At 35.3% G+C, this 19,825-nt stretch overlaps 1 protein-coding gene across 1 annotated transcript in view; it reads right to left on the reverse strand.

Moving 5' to 3' along the window:
- The window catches only part of CHIC2 (cysteine rich hydrophobic domain 2), a 63,767-nt gene that overhangs the window by 19,033 nt on the left and 24,909 nt on the right, over positions 1-19,825 (reverse strand). The window lies entirely within an intron of this gene.

Consider the following 19,825-nt stretch of genomic DNA (forward strand, 5'->3'; position numbering starts at 1 on the left):
AGAAAGAAAGAAAGAAAGAAAGAAAGAAAGAAAGAAAGAAAGAAAGAAGGGAAGGAAGGAAGGAAAAAGGGAGCAAGAAACTGTGCCACAAATGATTTGTTAGTAACAACAAAAGCTCAAATTAAATGGAAAAATAAAGCTTTAACTACCAAGAATGTTTAATATTCTGTACTTATTTTAGCTAACAAAATCAAAATATATTTTCGAGATCAAATACAACATCAATTTAGCAAATATTGAAAAAATATACATCTCAGCATTTGTAAAAGCTACTTAAAAGTCTTTAAACAGGAAGAGAAAGCACCTCATAATTGCAGTCACCTAGAAATCAAAGTTAAGAGTTTATGTCCACAGTGTTGTTAGATAGCTATTTCTAAAGAAATATAAGATTTAACACTGCCAAACTCTATAATTACTACTAAACAAGCAAACCTAGCCATATAAAAATTTGTTCTTGATTTTTTAAAAGTTTGTATCAATCACCAAATTCAATAATTAAAGCAAACTAATGTGCATCGAAAAAAATTAGTATGTACAGGATCTGTCAACACAAAATACCAAAAAAAAAATCCTTTTTCAGTATTCTAGCCCACTGGATTTCTAAAAATATGTCATCTTATTAAAAGAATTTGGTGCTTATGAAAAGCACCAGATTGATATTCATGGGAACCAAAAATCTTCTTCTATTTAACTGAAAAGAACAGGGGAGAGGGCAGTGCAGGCTTCAGTGCAAGCTTCCCTACAGTGGGCCTTAATCCTTTTCAGCGTTCACACCCTGGGGGTGAGAGGACAGGTTAGTGGTTCTTTACCAATGAATCCTCGGTCCGGCAGCATAAGATGATCAACAAAAATCTAATTTTATCATGGACTCTTAACGAAAAGGACCAAGACCACCAACTCACACCATGCAAGCAAAACAAGTTTTTAAGGGAATAATGGCATGCCACTAACCTGGTCTGTAAGGGGACAGCTCCAAGAACCTGGACTCCCACCTATCTTCCTTATCACAAAGCTCACTTTAACTCTTTTTTCACACATTTCTTCAACACCTTGCTAATTCTATTTCTGTCACAGGTGAACTAACTCTAATATAGTCATATGGCAATGTTAAAGTAAAAAATAATAGAGATTCAAAAACACTGCAATTCTAAATAAACTTATTTAATAAACAGACTTTTAAGTAACAAGTAACAGAAGGATAGAAATTTTGGCTTCTATTTCTATTACCTTTGAGACCACTTTTTTGAGAATTGTGAAAATAAGTGAAAACGTGAAAACCTTAAGAGAAATAAAATGGCCTGGACAATTCACAAAATGGCTAACTAAATAATGATTAATAAAAAAATTTACAATAGGTATGACATGTTCCTATCAATTTCCAAAGAGGCATCTAAATAAAGTAAGCTTACAATAAAATACCTATGAGGCACCTAGAAATAGTAAGTTAGCACAACTGAAAATTAGGGTTTCCTGAAAATTCAAATTTGACTCATTATGAAGCATTTTTGTCATTTTTTTCTAAATATCATTACTTCCTAAGGAATAAATTACTACTCCCTATAAGCAAATTATGTGCCAGTAGATCTAAATAAGTCATTTAGGGCAGCAAGAAATCCTTTAGAAAACCTTGAGCATATTACTCCTCTACTTTGCTACAAGTATTACTTAATAGCATACTCAATTACCAACGATTCATTGATCACAATCAATTGTTTAAAAAGTGGTTTTTCAAAAAGTGGTTTTCTAAAAGTTGCTAATACAATCAACGGAAATCTCATGAATTTTAAAGTACTTTAAAGCCAAAGAAAAAAATGCTAAATGTAGAAGCTGTAACAAAATTTCTCTGAAATTTTCCCAAAGAAATGGCATTCTTACCAGTCTTTAAAACATAAAGATGTTAAGATATGTTAATAAGATGTATAAATAAAATCTCACTAATAACTATTTATAAAAGTTCAGCTATTGAAACTTCAAATTTATTTGAGTAAGATTAATTTATAACATCACAATATCAATTCTTATTTAAATTCAATTTCTTATTTAAAACAAGTTTTAATTTTAAACTCCTAAATTTATAATGCATTAAGCTTTAACTAGAACAATGCTTGAATATATGCAAAATCTTATTTTTTAAAGTATTTAAGTATTTTTCAAGAACTATGCTTTCCTTTAACATCTGTGCAAATTCAAATTGCTAAAATAAGTGACACAAAAATGTTTTTAGCTGTAATTCATTAGAAACCATATAAAATTTTAAATGAATTATTTGAACAAGAGAAAATTACATGATACACCTCTATTCGGTATTAATATGTCTTATATTGTACTGATGTGCAGAAAATTAAATGGCATATCTTACTGTGACACACGAAAAATCTGGATTCAGCAAAAAGACAAACTAGAACATGATCAAATTCCTCAGAAGGATGTTTAAACAAATTCCCTCCCTATACTTAAAGGCTCCTTTTGAAAATTTTATGTGGACATTAACTTTTTAATAATTTAAAAAATTTTAAAAATTTTTAAATGTATATTTTTCAGAAAGAGAGAGAGAGAGAGAGAGAGAGAGCGTGCATGGGTAGGGGAGGGGCAGAAAGAGAGAGGGAGACACAGAATCCAAAGCCAGCTCCAGGCTCTGAGCTGTCAGCACAGAGCCCAACGCTGGGCTCGAACTCATAAACCATGAGATCATGACCTGAGACGAAATTGAACACTTAGCTGACTGAGCCCCACCCAGGCTCCCCAGTAATGATCTTACTTTAAGTTTCTTTCAAACCTTTAAAATCCCCCTACTTCTAGGTATAAAATCAAATTATAATCAGTAATTTTTAAAAGCTTAATTTTGTATCCTTATCAGAGAATGGAAAAAAAAAAAAAAAAAAGCATGAGATCTGGAGCAGTAAGGCTGGGATTCTAGCCATGGCTTAGCCTTAAGACTAATCAAATAGATTACTTAACTTCTCCAAACAGATTACTCAGTTTTCTCATCATTAAAGTAGGAATAACATGAACATCTACTCATGAAATCTGGGGAAAATTACATGACACACTGCAAGTAAAATGATTAAGCCAATCCCTGGCACACAGTATGCACTCAATAACTATTAGATATTGTAATATTTACCACATAGGACTGGTATAAAAATTTTATATGGGTTTCAACAATGTATGTATATATCAAATCATCATGTTGTACACCTTAAATTTACACATGTCAATTGTATCTCAAAGCTGGATAAAAAAGACAATGTATGGAATAGATCTTACAAGTTAAATACTCTATCATACACACAAATACACACAAAAGAGGGAGGGAAGGAGGAAATTATCAGAGGTGATGGTCATGTTCATGGTATTATGGTGACAGTTTCACAGGTGTATACTTAGCCGCAATTCATCAAGGTGTATACATTAATATGTACAGCTTTTATGTACACCAATCATACTTTAGTAAAAAGGGAGACAGAAAATCCAAAAAGAATGCATATAAAATGCTTTGCTAATAGCAGGTGTATAAGACAGGTTTCCCCCACTATCCAAAAGAGTGTTCTTAACAAAAACTTGTCCATAAACCGAAACAGTATAAAGAAGCAATTACCATTAATTTATATGGAAATTTTTTTGAGATTTCTCAAACCCAAAAAATAACCTCTTAGGTTCTTCTGATACATCAGGAGACATCTGATGTCTAACAAATGTGCTAACAAATGTACAAAATAAAAGGAGATAAGGTACTGATGCTCACAGACACAGTTCAAAGCTATGGTGGCTGGATGCTGCGATGCTCACTGTAGTTCCCCGGGGAGGCAGCTTGGTGGGATCCTTCCTGCTGCCCCGGGTGCCCGCTGTCTCTATGACGGCTGGCTGCAAAACAAACGCTAAACACTATTTTCATTTTTTGTCTTTTTTCCTAAAAGCCAAAATCCTCTTCAGATTTCATTCAGTGAGTTACCAAAAACAGGTACGAATACAGAACTTTTGTAAAACTGAAGTATTCACAATGTGAACTTCCAAAAAGCAGGGGCTATCTATAATGATCTTTCTCTTCATTTGTTCCTTGGAGTCTATTATTCCATTACATATCACTGCAGAGTTTATATCTTATAGCAAAATATTTTCAGTTATGCAAATATCAGGAATTTAGCAATTTGGAGTGACTTACGTTATAAACCAAATGTTAATATGTTAAATTACATTAAAGAAGGTATAAAGGTCAGATAGCCAATATGAAAGGTTTTCTTAAATATAACATTAATACATTTCTACATTAATACATAATGTGAGTTATACCCAAATGTATAATTCAAGTTTGTTTCTCCTGGTTTACAGGATAGAAATTTCTATAAATCGTATTTTGTAATACTAAGTGTATCACTGTACATTAAAAGAGCATTAAACCTTCCTTCGCGACAAAGATCAGATTCCTGAAAAACCTCTGTAAGAAGGGCATATAAAGTCAAGAAAAAAAAGACATTGAAGATAAAAAGCATTACTGACCACATGAAAGCCCTTATAAATATCCATTATACTTATAGAAACAAAGCAAACTGGATAGCATTCTAAAAAAGAAAAAAAGTTAGCATTGATTTTCTACATCTTCAATTAATAATAATGACTATTATAAGAATACATTTCTTTCATCATCCCTTGTTTATTAGAAACTTTTCAGGATTCCCCTTCACTAAAATTTCATTAAGATGTTTTTAAATTTGGGGGTGCCTGCCTGGCTCAGTTAGAAAAGCAGGTGACTCTTGACCCATCAGGGTCATAAGTGCAAGCCCTACTGAATGTAGAGATTACTAAAACAGAAATAGATACACTTTTAAAAGAGAGAGAGAGAGACACTTTTAAGTTTGTTTTGCTTCGTTTCATTATCTGCAATACGGTAGAGGCATTTTTGTTTATCTAATTCTTCACCCAAATGTTCAATGCCATTCTCATTTTATGATTCAGTTACTGACTACAAATTCTCACCATCTAAACACAGAGTAACTTAGAGTTCTGAAAACTCTGGTAACTTTTAATACTATAGTATAACTGAGTAAGTATATTTCAAATTTCTCCCATATACAAGTATTTGTAGCTTCCTAATTATGATTCCTCCAGGTTGACTTTCCTTTGAATTTCTTCAAGTCTTACAAGACTATATTCTCACTCAAAAACTCTACTCCTGGCCTCCCCCGTTTGGATTTTCAACTCCAACTACATCCCAAGGAAAGTAATTCATAATTATTAGTTAACTAAACTGGGGCTGAGAGAAAAAGATATCCAGAAGTAAATCTAAGCATACCACAATTTAAAGAGAAATTCAGTTAGACTGTATACAGGCCCTTTTCATCAGTTTCAAAACCTAAATAGCAATTACCTTTTAAAACAAACGAACAAACAAACAAACAAACAAACAAACAAACTTGAGGAACCTGGCTGGCTCAGTCCATGCGTGGAGCCTGTGACTCAGGGTTGTGAGTTCAAGCTCCTCGCTGGGTATAGAGATGACTTGCAAATAAAATCTTAAAAAACAAACAAACTCAGAGAAGCCAAAATTAAAAAAAAAAAACCTATATGAAAAATTTTACTGAAATGTTCATTCTTTACATTTGAAATTAAAATCAACATTGAAAACTTCTTTACTTAAAGCTCAGAAATACAAACATTTCTGTAGACTGACACAGATCAATTTTTAAAGGATTACAGATTTTCAGAGCTGGAAAGAACGTGAGAGGTCAGTTAGGCTTCCTTTTTTTTCCAGATTAAAAGAAAAAGAGGAGTAGGGGATAGAAAAACTTCAAGCTCACAGAGGTGTTAAGTGATTCCTTCAAGGTCACCCAGTTTCAAACGGTGATTTACTATTACACTATTACACTGCAGGAAAAAATGCCTGTTACTTACTCTAAAAGACAAAATGCTTTTATTTATGTAGGAATCTTGTTTTGAATAGTAAGAACCGTATCTTCTGAAATCTTATGATCTTACTACTCAAGGATTTCAAAAGCCAAAGGGTACATTCATTCAACACATATTTATTGAACACAAGGTAGATGTGAGGCACTGTGAGAGGCACTGGGACATAGCAGTTAGCAGGACAAATACCAGGAAGAATAATAATAAAATGATAATAATAGCAACTGCCATTAACTAAGCACCTACTATAGACAAAATACTATACTAAGTATTCTACATGCACTTGCTCTAAGTCTTAAAACACTGCAAGTAAGAGATTAACACCATTCTATTTAGGTAAAGACTGAAGTTTAGAGAGTGTAAACTGAAAAGTCACTCAGAGTAAGTGCCACTTTCCAAACCAGTTCTTTCTAGCACCAAACTACAGATCCCAGGTACCACATGGTGCAGCCTACTTTCCTATTCCTAAGCAAATGATTCCCTGATAGAGGACTAAGTAAAAATAAAATAAATAAATAAATAAAAATAAGTAAATAAAAGAGTATAAAGGGAATGGAAATATACACTATTTACAACAAATCCATATAGCATTTTTAGAAACCACATAATTCTGGTCATATGTAAGAGAGATAAGGCATGAAAAAGAGGAGGTAAATTTAAACTAACAAGTATAAGAAGTTGGTGTATGAACAGTCAACAACTTAGGGTTTTCAGTCAAAAAGGATAATGGCTAAGAGCATATACAGAGTCTATAAAGTTATTAAAGTTGGAATAGGATATAAATATGCACAAAGTCTCAGAAGACTGAAACTAATAGTTACTCCAATATGAAACACAAATCAAAACAAAAATACTGTAACACAACACACAGTAAAGTTATGAAACCTGTTTCCTCAAAAAATCAGCCAAACCCAAATGAAAACACATACAAGTCAGAGTTCACTTACTTGGACACAAATTTTCTAAATTATAATACTACAATTAAGGCACAATCAGGGAGCAAAGTATAAACAAATGTGTAAGCAAAAATAAGCTTTTGCAAGGAAAATGCCATAAAATCTATTTAATGAAGCTAAAGCATTTTATTCAGTTGGAAGCTCCTCAGGAGCTTACCAGAGAACCTACTAAGAGGCTGAAGTTTCCTGTTTTATTGTCTTCCAAGTTCTTATCAACTATCTGTAATCACCTCATTGCTTTTTGTCTTTTAAGTTCACAAGAGGAAACGCATAACCTCTAAATAGTACCTAAACAGCATCTAAAACAGTACACCAAGCCCTAATGAGGTTTCAGAAATATTAGTTGAGGGGCGCCTGGGTGGCGCAGTCGGTTAAGCGTCCGACTTCAGCCAGGTCACGATCTCGCGGTCCGTGAGTTCGAGCCCCGCGTCAGGCTCTGGGCTGATGGCTCGGAGCCTGGAGCCTGTTTCCAATTCTGTGTGTCTCCCTCTCTCTCTGCCCCTCCCCCGTTCATGCTCTGTCTCTCTCTGTCCCAAAAATAAATAAAAAACGTTGAGAAAAAAAAAAAGAAATATTAGTTGAATAAGTACTTTCCAGAGAATGGCACACTAGCAGCATAAAGAAATGGCAGTTGAAACCAGCATTTTCGTAAGACAAATATGCTTTTTCCATACTATCAACTTAAGAAGTAATTTTAGGGGCACCTGGGTGGCTCAGTCAGTTAAGCGCCTGACTTCAGCTCAGGTCGTGATCTCACGGTTCGTGGGTTCGAGCCCCGAGTCAGGCTCTGTGCTGACAGTTCGGAGCCTGGAGCCTCCTTTGGATTCTGTGTCTCCCTTTCTCTCTGCCCCTCCCCCATTCACACTCAGTATCTGTCTCTCAAAAATGAATAAACATTAAAAAAAAATTTTGAACAGAAGTAATTTTAAGCATTTTCTATTAAAACAAATATATGTTATGCAATAGAATGAAAAATTCAAATGAGTATTTGAGATATAAGACAAGATTCAAATGCATTTTGTGACTGCAGGTGGCCACTTCATGTTCCTAGGCCCTAAGGACATATATTTATTGTCTTCTGTTATTAGAGCTACTTCATGAAAAACATTACAAGTAATTACAAACTTACACTATTTCTGCACTCACTCAGCCAACTGTCCAAAGAGACTACATACTCTCTAAGCATTAACATACATGTTTCTATCCCCAGCATCCAGCATAGTACTTATATGTCAAGATCGGTTCTATAAAAAAAGAACGGACTTCCATTTTCAGCCAAGATACTACAAGAGGCACCATACTTACACTCTGGCCTGACACAACAAAGAAAAGTGGGGGCAAAACATATGAAATTGTTTCGAAGACCATGGACAACAGACGATGAAAAATACTGATTCCTGAGAGACCAGGAAAAAATGACACAGGTCCCATGCTTTCCCAAGCTTATTGATATAAGGCAGCTTCTGGGTCACAGCACATGGAGAGAGCCCAGACAAAGCCTGGGGCCTCCCTAAGTTAAGGCGACAAAACTGAGGGTCTGGGGAGACCAGGGCAGCTAGAAGCCACAGAACAGAACACCAAAAAGAGTGCTACGCTGAACAAACCCCAAAGATATGCAGACAGTTCCTACTGAATTGCTAAGGTGAGTCCTGAGCAATGCTTGCAGGTAAAGAAATTACCAGAGGTGGAGCAAAGAGAACTACTAGAAAGAATTAGAGGTAACAATGTCCCGAATTCACAAAAATCTAGCAAACTGCCTCTTTCCATCAGCCATACTAGAAATGATAACAACTCACAGGCTGTTAAGAAAAGTATCCAGGATAGTCTTGCCTCACTGGTGGGAAATAACTAGCCCTAAACATAACACTGCTCTGGTTCCTCAAAAAATTAAACACAAAATTACCTTATGATCCCACACTCTTAAGTATACACCCAAAGAACTGAAAATAAGTATCACATCCATGTACACCCATGTTCATAGCAGCACTAGCACCTTTTGGGTAAAAATAGGCTAAATGTCCACCAACGGATGAATGGATAAACAAAGTATGGTATATACACAAAATGAAATATTATTCAGCCATAAAAAAAGAATGAAGTATTGACACAGGCCATAACATAGATGAACCTCAAAAACATTATGCTAACTGAAAGAAGCCAGACACCAAAGGTCATACATTATACGATTCCATTTATATGAAACAGCCAGAATAGATAAGTCCATAGAGACAAAACCCAGAATGATGGTTAGCAGGGCTGGGGGAAGAAGGTAATGAAGAGAAACTGCTTATTGGGTTAGGGATTTGGAGTGATGGAAATGTTTTGGAACTAGAGAGAAGTGATAGTTGTACAACACTGTGAATGTACTAAACGCTACTGTTCACTTAAAATGGCTAATTTCTGGTATGTGAATTTCACCTCAACAAATTATATTAATTAGAGATTAATATATTATATGAATTATCAATACATTAGAGAAATAAAAGGCCAGAAAATGAAAATGGAAACTAAACATTGATGTAGGAAAAAAGAAAACAAACAGTAAAATGAAATTTTAAATTTGGCCATGTCACTGGTCACAATAAGTGCAAATGGTCCAAAATCCCTAAAAGGCAGATTGCCAGACTGAATAAAAAAAAGCAAGACACAACACCGCCTGGAAGAAATGAACTTTATATAAAGGTACAAATAAGTTAAAAGCAAAAAAATGAAAGATCTGGATATTAATCCAAAGAAAGTAGAAATGACCAATTAGAGAAAGTAGTGTTCAAAAAAAAAATATCAGAGATAAAGATCAATTTCATAATGATAAAGAGGTCAATCTACAACGAAAATACAAAACCTGTAAGTTTATGCACCCAATTATAAAGTGTCACAATATAAAACAAAAACTAGAAGAATAGAAAAACCCACGGTTACATAATTATATCAGAGATTTTAATACTAGTCTCTTGATAATTGATAGAACTAATAATCAGTGAGAATACAGAAGATCTGAACACTACCAACCAACTTGACTTAATTGACATTTATAAAACACTCTACCCAATAACAGATGAATGCACATTCTTTTGAAGTGCACAAAAGTTAATTCATTTACCAAGACAGCTCATAGCTGAAATAAAACAATTCTTAATAAATATAAAAGGACTCAAAACAAAGTGTTATCTAACCACACTCTTAATTTTTAATTTACAAATTAAATTAAAAATCAGTAACAGAAAGATCTCTATGAAATCCCCCAAATATCTGAAAGCTAAGTAAAATACTAAATAATGCACTAGTCATAGAAGAAATCAAAAGAGAAATACATGCAAAAAAATGAAACTGAACCACTTCCTTTCACCATACATAAAAATAAACTCATACTAAGGGGCACCTGGGTAGCTCAGTTGGTTAAGCATCCAACTTCAGCTCAGGTCTGATCTCACAGTCCATGAGTTCAAGTCCTGCATTGGGCTTTGTGCTGACAGCTCAGAGCCTGGAGCCCACTTTAGATTCTGTGTCTCCCTCTCTCTCTGACCATCCCCCACTCACACTCTCTCTGTCTCTCTTGAAAATAAATAAACATTAAAAAAAATTTTTTAAAAACCTCATAATGAATGAAACACCTAAATGTGAAACCTGAAGCCATAAAAATTCTAAAAGAGAGAACAGGCAGTAATTTTTCTGACATTGGCTGTAACATTTTTCTACATCGGTCTTCTATGGCAAGGGAAATAAAAGCAAAAATAAATTATTGACACTACATCAACATTGAAAGCTTCTGCACAGTGAAGGAAACAATCAACAAAACTAATAGGCAACACACTGAAAGGGAGAAGATATTTGCAAAAGACATATCCAATAAAGGGTTAGTAACCAAAATATATACAAAATGTACACAACCCAATACCCTGTAAACAAATAATCCAATTTAAAAATGGGCTTCAAGAAAAAGACTTGAACGGACATTTCTCCAAAGAAGACATCCAGATGGTCAACAGAACATGAAAAGATGCTCAAAACCACTCATCATCAGAGAAATGCAAATCAGAACTGCAGTATCACCTCACACCTGTCAGAATGGCTAAGATAAACAACTCAAGAAACAACAAGTGTTAGCAAGGATGTGGAGAAAAAGGAACCTTTGCACACTGTTGGTAGGAATGCAAACCTGTGCAGCCATGGTGGAAAAGAGCATGGGGATTCCTCAAAAAGTTAAAAACAGAACTACTCTATGATCCAGTAATCACACTACAGAGTATTTACCCACAAAAAATCCCAAAACACTAATTTGAAGGGATACACACACCCCTATGTTTATTGCAACATTATTTACAATAGCCAAATTATGGAAGCAGCCCAAACGTCATCGATAGATAAATAGATAAAGATGTGGTATAGGGACACCTGGATGGCTCAGTCAGTTGACTGTCCAACTTCGGCTCAGTTCATGATCTCATGGCTCATGGGTTGGAGTCCTGCATCGGGCTCTGTGCTGACAGCTCAGAGCCTGGAGCCTACTTTCGATTCTGTCTCCCTCTCTCTCTGCCCCTACCCTGCTCACATTCTGTCTCTCTCCCTCTCTCTCTCTCTCAAAAATAAATAAACATTAAAAAAAAATAATAAAAAAAGATGTGGTATATACATACAATGGAATATTACTCAGCCATAAAAAAAGAATGAAACCTTGCCATTGGCAACAACATGGATGGAGTTTGAGAATATAATGCTGAGAGAAATAAGTCAGGTAAAGACAAATATATAATTTCATTCATACGTGGAATTTATGAAACAAAACAAAGGAGTAAAGGGGAAAAAAAGAGGAAGACAAACCAAGAAACACTCTTAACTATAAAAAAACAAACTGATGGGATGGGGCACCTGGGTGGCTCAGTCAGTCAAGTGTCCAACTTTGGCTCAGATCATGATCTCACAGTTCATGAGTTCAAACCCCGAGTTGGGCTCTGTGCTGACAGCTCAGAGCCTGGAGCCTGCTTCCGATTCTGTGTCTCCCTCTCTCTCTCTCTGCCCCTATCCTGCTCTCTCTCTCTCTCAAAAATAAATAAACATTAAAAAAAACAAAAAACAAAAAAAAAACCCTGATGGTTACCAGAGGGGAGGGGGGTGTGTGTGTGTGAAATAGGTGATGAGGATTAAAGAGTACACTTAACAACATGAGTACTGAGTATGTACAGAATTGCTGAATCACTATATTGTATACCTGAAACTAACATAACACTGTATGTTACACTATACACCATAGTAATGTACAGTAGTATACTATATACACTATAAAAAATCTTAAAAGTAAATAAAAATATATATTATTCAAAATAGCATAAAAATAATATATACTTGAGAATAAATCTAAGGAAAGATATACAAGACATGTCCACTCAAAACTTAAAACATTGATCAGAAAAAATGTTAAAAGTAAATGGAGTGATATATTATTGTTCCATGGGTCAGAAGATTAAATAGTTTTAAGACACCAATTTCTCCAAATTGATGCATAGACGCAACGCAATCCAAACTAAAATCCCAAAAGAATCTCCTTGGTAGAAACTGACAAGCTGATTCTAAAATCCATATGGAATACAAACAACGTAAAAAGCAAAACAACTTTGAAAAAGAAAAACAACTTGACAAAGTTGGAAAACACTACCCAATTATACGACATAATTATAAAGCTACAATACTCAGGACAATGTGGTATTGGCATCAAAATAAACAAACAGATCAAGAGAACAGAACAGAGCTAAGAAACAGATGCACATATATACTGACAACTAGTTTCCAACAAATGAATAAAAGCAATTCAGTGAAGAAAGAATAGCCTTTATAGCAAATATTACTGAAACATCTGGATACCTATATGCAAAGAAAAAATATTTTAACTTCAAAACATACACTGCACCATATAAAAATTTTAACTCTAAATCAATCATAGACCTAAAAGTAAAACTTGAACCTATAAAAATTCTAGAACAGGAAAAAAATCTTTGCACCCAGGCTTAGGAAGAGTTATAAGATATAACACTAACAGCACAATCCATAAAAGAACAAACGAATCAGTGAGATTTTATTAAAATTAGAAATTTCCACTTTTGAAAAGACTGTTAGGAGATGAAAAGGCAAACCACTAATTGGAAGAAATCTTTTTAAAGCATATACTTGTACCCATAATACATAAAGAATTCTCAAAACTCAACAGTAAGAAAACTCAATTTAAAAAAAAAAAAAAACAGGCAAAAAGTTGGAATACTTCACCAAAGATACACGAATGTTAAATAAACATGAAAAGATGCTCAACATCATTTATTATTAAGGAAATGCAAATTAAAACTATAATGATGACATTACATACCTATTAGCATGACTAAAATTAAAAAGACTAACCATATTAAATGTGGACAAGAATAGAGCAGAAAAGACTCTATTGCACACTGCTGGTGAAAATGTGAAAAAAACAGCACCACTTGGGCACACAGTTTCTCCATTCCTTAAAAAGTTAAACACACATATACTATACGACCACACTACTCTGTTCTTAGAAATTTTTACTCAAGAGAAAAGAAAGCATATGTTTATAAAAAGACTTGAACAAAAATAGTAATAGCAGATTTATATAGACGAAAACTGGAAACACAAATGTCAATCAAATAAACAAATGTGATAGATCCACACAATAAAACATTACTCAGCATTAAAGGGAATGAACTACCTACCATCGACCCAACAACATGGATGAATCTCAAAATAATCATGAGTAAAAGAAACAAAAATGAGGGGCGCCAGGGTGGCCCAGGTGGTTAAGCATTCAGCTCTGGATTTCGGCCCACGTCATGATCTCACAGTTTGTGAGATCGAGGCCCATGTCAGGCTCCTGTTGCTGACAGTGTGGAGCCTGCTTAGGATTCTCTGTCTTCCTCTCTCTCTCTCTGCCCCTCCCCTGCTCGCGTGCTATGCATGTGCATGCTCTTAAAATAAATAAATAAACTTAAAAAAAAAATGAATACATACTGTATGGCTCCATTTATATAATACTCTAGAAAACGCAAACTAATATATACTACCAAAAAGCAGATTAGCAGCTGCCTGGAAGGGGTGGAGGAGGGGATTACAAACAGACACAAGAAAACTTTTGGGGGTGATGAATATGTTCACTATTTTAATGTATACCTGTATAAAGGTGTTAATTTTATGACAAAATTCATCAAGTGATACACTTAAAATATATGGAGTTTATTGTATGTGAATTACATCTCAATAAGGCTGCTAAAATAAAAACAATTTTAAAGACATCATTAACAAAGCACACAATACTTGAGGCCCTAAAATAAAACTTAACACATTAAGAAAATGAAATTACACAAAGTATATTCCCTGACAACAGAATTAAACTAGAAATCAGTATCAGAAAGGTGTCTGGAAAATTCCTACATATTTGTAAGTTAAATAACACATTTCTTAATAATACATAAATCAAAGAGGAAGTTTCAGGGAAAATCATAACATATTTTGAACTGAATGAAAGTAAAATATGGAATGCAAGCAAAGCAGTGCTTTAGAGAAAAATTTCAGCTTTATATGCTTATATCAGAAAAAAGGAAGTTCTCACATCAATGTCTTCTGCATCAATCTTAAGAAACTAAAAAAATAATAAACGAAATCCAAAGCAAGGAGACAAAATAACAAAAATAAGAGCAAAGATCAATGAAATCGAAAACAGAAAAACAATAGAGAAAACCAAGACTGAAGCTAAGAGTCCACTCTCATCACTCCTATTCAACATTTTACTGGAAGTCTTGCCCAGTGGGAAAAAAAGAGAGAAAAATAAATAAGAAGTATGCAGATTAGAAGCCAAGAAATAAAACTGTCACTATCCTCAGACAACATGTTTGGTTATTTTCTACATAGAAAATCCCCTGGAATCTAGAAAAACATTCCTGGAATTTAATAAGTGAGTTTGGCAAGGTCACAGAACACAGTGTTAATATACAAAAATCAATTGTAGTTGTTATGTACTAGCAATGAACAACTAGAAATCAAAATTTAAAAAATGATACCATTGGGGTGGCTGGATGGCTCAGTCAGCCTGGATTTCAGCTCAGGTCATGATTTCACAAGTCATGAGTTCAAGCCCTGCAACAGGCTCCATGCTGACAGTGCAGAGCCTGCTTGGGATTATCTCTCTCTCTTTCTCCCTCCCTCTCTCTCTCTCTCTCTCTCTGCCTCCTCCCCCATGCAAGCTCTCACTCTCTCAAAAATAAACTTAAAAAACTACCATTAACAATAACACTATGCACAAAGAAATACATATAAAGCTAACAAAATGTGTGTATGATCTATATGCAATACAAAAAACTACAAAACACTAATGAAAAAAACCAAAGAAGATCCAAATAATTGAAGAGTTATGCCATGTTCATGCTGTGGAAGACTTGTTCAAGGCTTCCCAAAAACTGATCTACAGATTTAATCCCAATCAAAAAAAATTTCAGACACAGTACTGGCAAGCTGAGTTTAAAATTTACATAGAAAGTAAAAACATCAGAATAGCCAAAATAATCCTGAAAAATAAGAACAAGTTTGGAAGCCACCCTATCTAATTTCAAGACTTACTAGAAAGCTATAGTAAAGATCATGTGGTATTAAAATTAAGACAGACACACGAAGATCTAAAGAACAGAGTCTAAAAATAGATCCATGTAAATAGGGTCGACTGACTTTTGTCAATGTGTAATGGCAATTTAATGAGGAAAACACAGTCATTTCAAAAAATGGTACTGGAAAACCTGTAGTTATATACAAAAAAAAAATGAACTCAGACCTGTACCTCACACTTACACAAACATTGACTCAAAATGGGTCATAGATCTAAAAGTAAAATACAGAAGAGATCTATAGGAGAAAAAGTTTGTGACCTTGATTTAGGCAAGGAATTCTTAGATAGAACACCAAACACACAACCCATTTTTTAAATATTGATAAATTAGACTTCATCAAACTCAAAAACTTTTGCTCTGCCAAAGGCATTAAGAGAATGAAAAGACAAGCCACAGACTGGAAAAATATATTTGGGGGGCACCTGGGTAGCTCAGTCGATTGAGCCTCCAACTTTGGCTCCGGTCATGATCTCGCAATTTGTGAGTTTGAGCCCCACATCAGGCCCGCTGCTGTGAGCCTGTCAGTGCAGAGCCTGCTTCGGATCCTCTGTCCCCCGTTCTCTCCTCCTCCCCCATTTGTGCTCTCCCAAAAATAAAAGAAAAAAAGAAAAACCATTTAAAAGAATTTTCTCAATGTTTATTTTTTGAGAGAAAGGCAGTGTGTGTGGGCGAGGGAGGGGCAGAGGGAGGGGCAGAGAGAGGGAGACATAGAATCCGAAGCAGGCTCCAGGCTGAGCTGTCATCATAAAGCCCCACAAGGGGCTCAACTCATGACCTGAGCCATGAGTTGGGACACTTAACAGACTGAGCCACAGAGACACTCCTCTTTTAACTTTTTTTTAATATTTAGAAAAAGCATTTAAAAATATATATGGCTACATACCTAACAAGGGACTTATACTCCAAACATATAAAAAATTCTCAAAACTCAACAATAAAAAATATTTTTGAGAGAGAGAGAAAAAGAATCCCATGAAAAGCATCAAGAGAGAGAAGTGGGGCTCTCTCCCCTAAGTGGGGCTCGTGCTCACCGGAAGCAGGGCACGAGGTCACCTAATGAGGGACTCGAACTAATGAACTCACGAACTGTGATCATGACCTGAGCTGAAGTCAGATGCTTAACTGACTGAGCTACCCAGGAATCCTAAAAAATAACGATTTAAAAACGGGCAAAATATTTGGGGGTGCCTGGATGGCTGATTCGGTTAAGCATCCAACTCTCGATTTTGGCTCAGGGCATGATCTCACAGTCATGAGATCGAGCCCTGCGTTGGGCTCCACGCCACGCAGTGCAGCCTGCTTAAGATTCTCTCTCTAACCTTCTGCCCCTCTCCCCCACTCTTGCTCACTCACTCTCTCTTTCAAACACAAAAACAACAACAAAATGGGAAAATATTGGAATAAACACTTTAAAAAAGAGGTACAAATGGCAAATAAGCACATTAAAAGGTGTTTAATACCATTAGTCACAAGGGTAATAGGAAGTAAAACCAGAATGAGATGCACTACATCTATGAGAACGACTAAAATTTCTAAAACTAACAATACTAAGTCCTGGTAAAGATGCCGAGCAACCGGAACTCTCATATATCGTTGGCTGGTATGTAAGACGGTACAGCCACTTTGGAAAACAACTTGGAAGTTTCCTATACAATCAAGCATGCGCTTACTGTAGGATCCAGCCACCCAACTCCTAAAAATAAAAACTTATGTTCACAGAAAAATATGCATGTGAACATTTACAGTAAGTTTATTCAAAATCACCAAAAACTGGATTGTGGAAACCAATTACACAATCCACACTGGATTGTGTAAACCACACAATGTCCCTTCAGCTGGTGAGTGGATAAACAAATTGTGACACATCCATACAATGGAATGCTACTCAGCAAAAATAAATAAGTAAATAAACTATTGATACATGCAACAAAATAGATGAATCTCAAATGCACTAGCTAAAGGAAACAGCCACACTCAAAAGGCTACATATACTGCATAATTCCATTTATATAACATGCCTGAAAAGGCAAAACTATAGGGATAGCACACAGATCAGTGGCTGTCAGGGTTGAAGAGCTGAAAAGGGTATGACTACAAAGGAACAGCACAAGGAAGTTTTCTGGAGAACCGTAATGTATCTTGGTTGTGGTGGTAGTATACTACTCTATGCATTTGTCAAAAATCATTGATCTACATCAAAAAGAGTAAATTCTGCTGTATATTAAATAATTTTCAAAGATAGGTTATGGCGGTTTGTTTTTAAAACGAAAGGCAGGGGCACCTGGGTGGCGCAGTCGGTTAAGCGTCCGACTTCAGCCAGGTCACGATCTCACGGTCCGTGAGTTCGAGCCCCGCGTCGGGCTCTGGGCTGATGGCTCGGAGCCTGGAGCCTGTTTCCGATTCTGTGTCTCCCTCTCTCTCTGTCCCTCCCCCGTTCATGCTCTGTCTCTCTCTGTCCCAAAAATAAAATAAACGTTGAAAAAAAAAAAAAAAAATAAAAAAAAAAAAAAAAAAAAAACGAAAGGCAATTTGGAAGGAATAATAATAATAATGCAGATTGAAAACAAGGTCTCCAGAGGAAGGTCAACTGATACAAAGGGGTACTTAGTTGGAGATGGATTTAAAAGCAATGCAGAAATCTTAAGGAATCTACTCCTGAAATCATTGTTGCACTATATGCTAACTAAATTGGATGTAAATTAAAAAAATAATAGAAAAAGAAAAAAATAAAATAAAAAAATACAAAGCAATGCAGAAATCCAATAATCCAAATTATTGAATAATGTCATGAAGGTGGAAACACTGAGCTGCACAGAAAGTATGCCTTTGGTCCTGATTCGACTTAAGAGTCGGAGACAATTCTAATTTTTGTTTTTAATGTTTATATATTTTTTGACAGAGAGAGACACAGAGTGTGTGCAGGGCAGGGGCAGAGAGAGAGAGGGAGACACAGAATCTGAAGCAGGCTCCGGGCTCTGAGCTGTCAGCACAGAGCCCGACGCAGGGCTCGAGCTCACAAACTGTGACATCAAGACCTGAGCCAAAGTTGGACGTTTAACCGACTGAGCCACCCAGGCGCCCCAAGACAATTCTAACCAATACCACCTCACAAATGAAGACAAAGGAAAGGTTCAGTGGCTAACAATCAGGCAGGGTTTTAGCCTTTATTTATACTAGTATCTCAATCAAGGGTTCTTAACATGAAATACCTAGATAGAATTCTAGGACTCCACGAAAAGTGGATGAAACAAAGATTCGTCTTCATTTTCACTAACCTCTAACTGAAATGTGGTATAGTTTCCTTAGGTCATGAATGTATGCAACTATCTGTGGTAGACTAAACAGGACCTGTACTTCCATCACTCACAGATATCATAGGTTTTTCCTATCACATCGTATTACCATAGATCCTCTGCTATCTTATTTTGTATGCATTAATAAATATTTATAAGTAATATATTTGAGGGATTTTAGCCCTTCGATAATGAAAGTTATAAGGAAACTTTATAACTTGTGTATTTCATTTCCTACATTTAAAATACATTAAATATTTCATTTCATACATTTAAATACATTAAATCTTTTAAAATACAAATAAAACATTCTAAGAGAGGGTTCATAGGCTTCCCCGGAACACAAAAAGAGTCCACGACAAATAAAAGTCAAAAATCCCTGCTCTAAATTATCCTGCTCCCATTGTACAAAGCACCTTCATACATGCATGAAGTGTCACTCTCTCCCTGGGTATGTAATACTTTACATCAGAGACAAGGAAATGCACGGCTTTTTTAAAAGCGGTAATCGTATTTGTTTGCACTCACTAGATAGTAAAGTCCATATAAAATTAAGACCTTGGACTGAATACTACATTGTTGAACAAAATGTACTTTCTGAAACTACAGATGAGAATAACCTAAAAAAATCAATCTACCTTATGTCTCAAATAAGAATTTAATGAAAGCATCTAAGAAATGACTTATGTTGGGGCACCTGGGTGGCTCAGTTGTTGAGTGTCTGACTTCAGCTCAGGTTGTGGTCTCTCAGTTTGAGAGTTCAAGCCCCGTGTCAGGCTCTGTGCTAACAAACAGATCAGAGCCTGGAGCCTGCTTCGGATTCTGTATCTCCCTCCCTCTCTCCCCCTCCCCTGCTCATGCTCTGCCTCTCTCTGTCTGTCAAAAATAAATAAATGTTTTTAACAAAATGATTTATGTTGCTAAAAACACATGGAAAAGAGTAGGAAGTTTAGTTTTGTTTTCTAAACCCTACACTGTACACACATTGCAATGTCTTGTTTTCTCGTTTAAAAGGTAAAAA

This window comes from Panthera uncia, chromosome B1, assembly GCF_023721935.1.
Source record: "Panthera uncia isolate 11264 chromosome B1, Puncia_PCG_1.0, whole genome shotgun sequence".
NCBI lineage: Eukaryota > Metazoa > Chordata > Mammalia > Carnivora > Felidae > Panthera > Panthera uncia.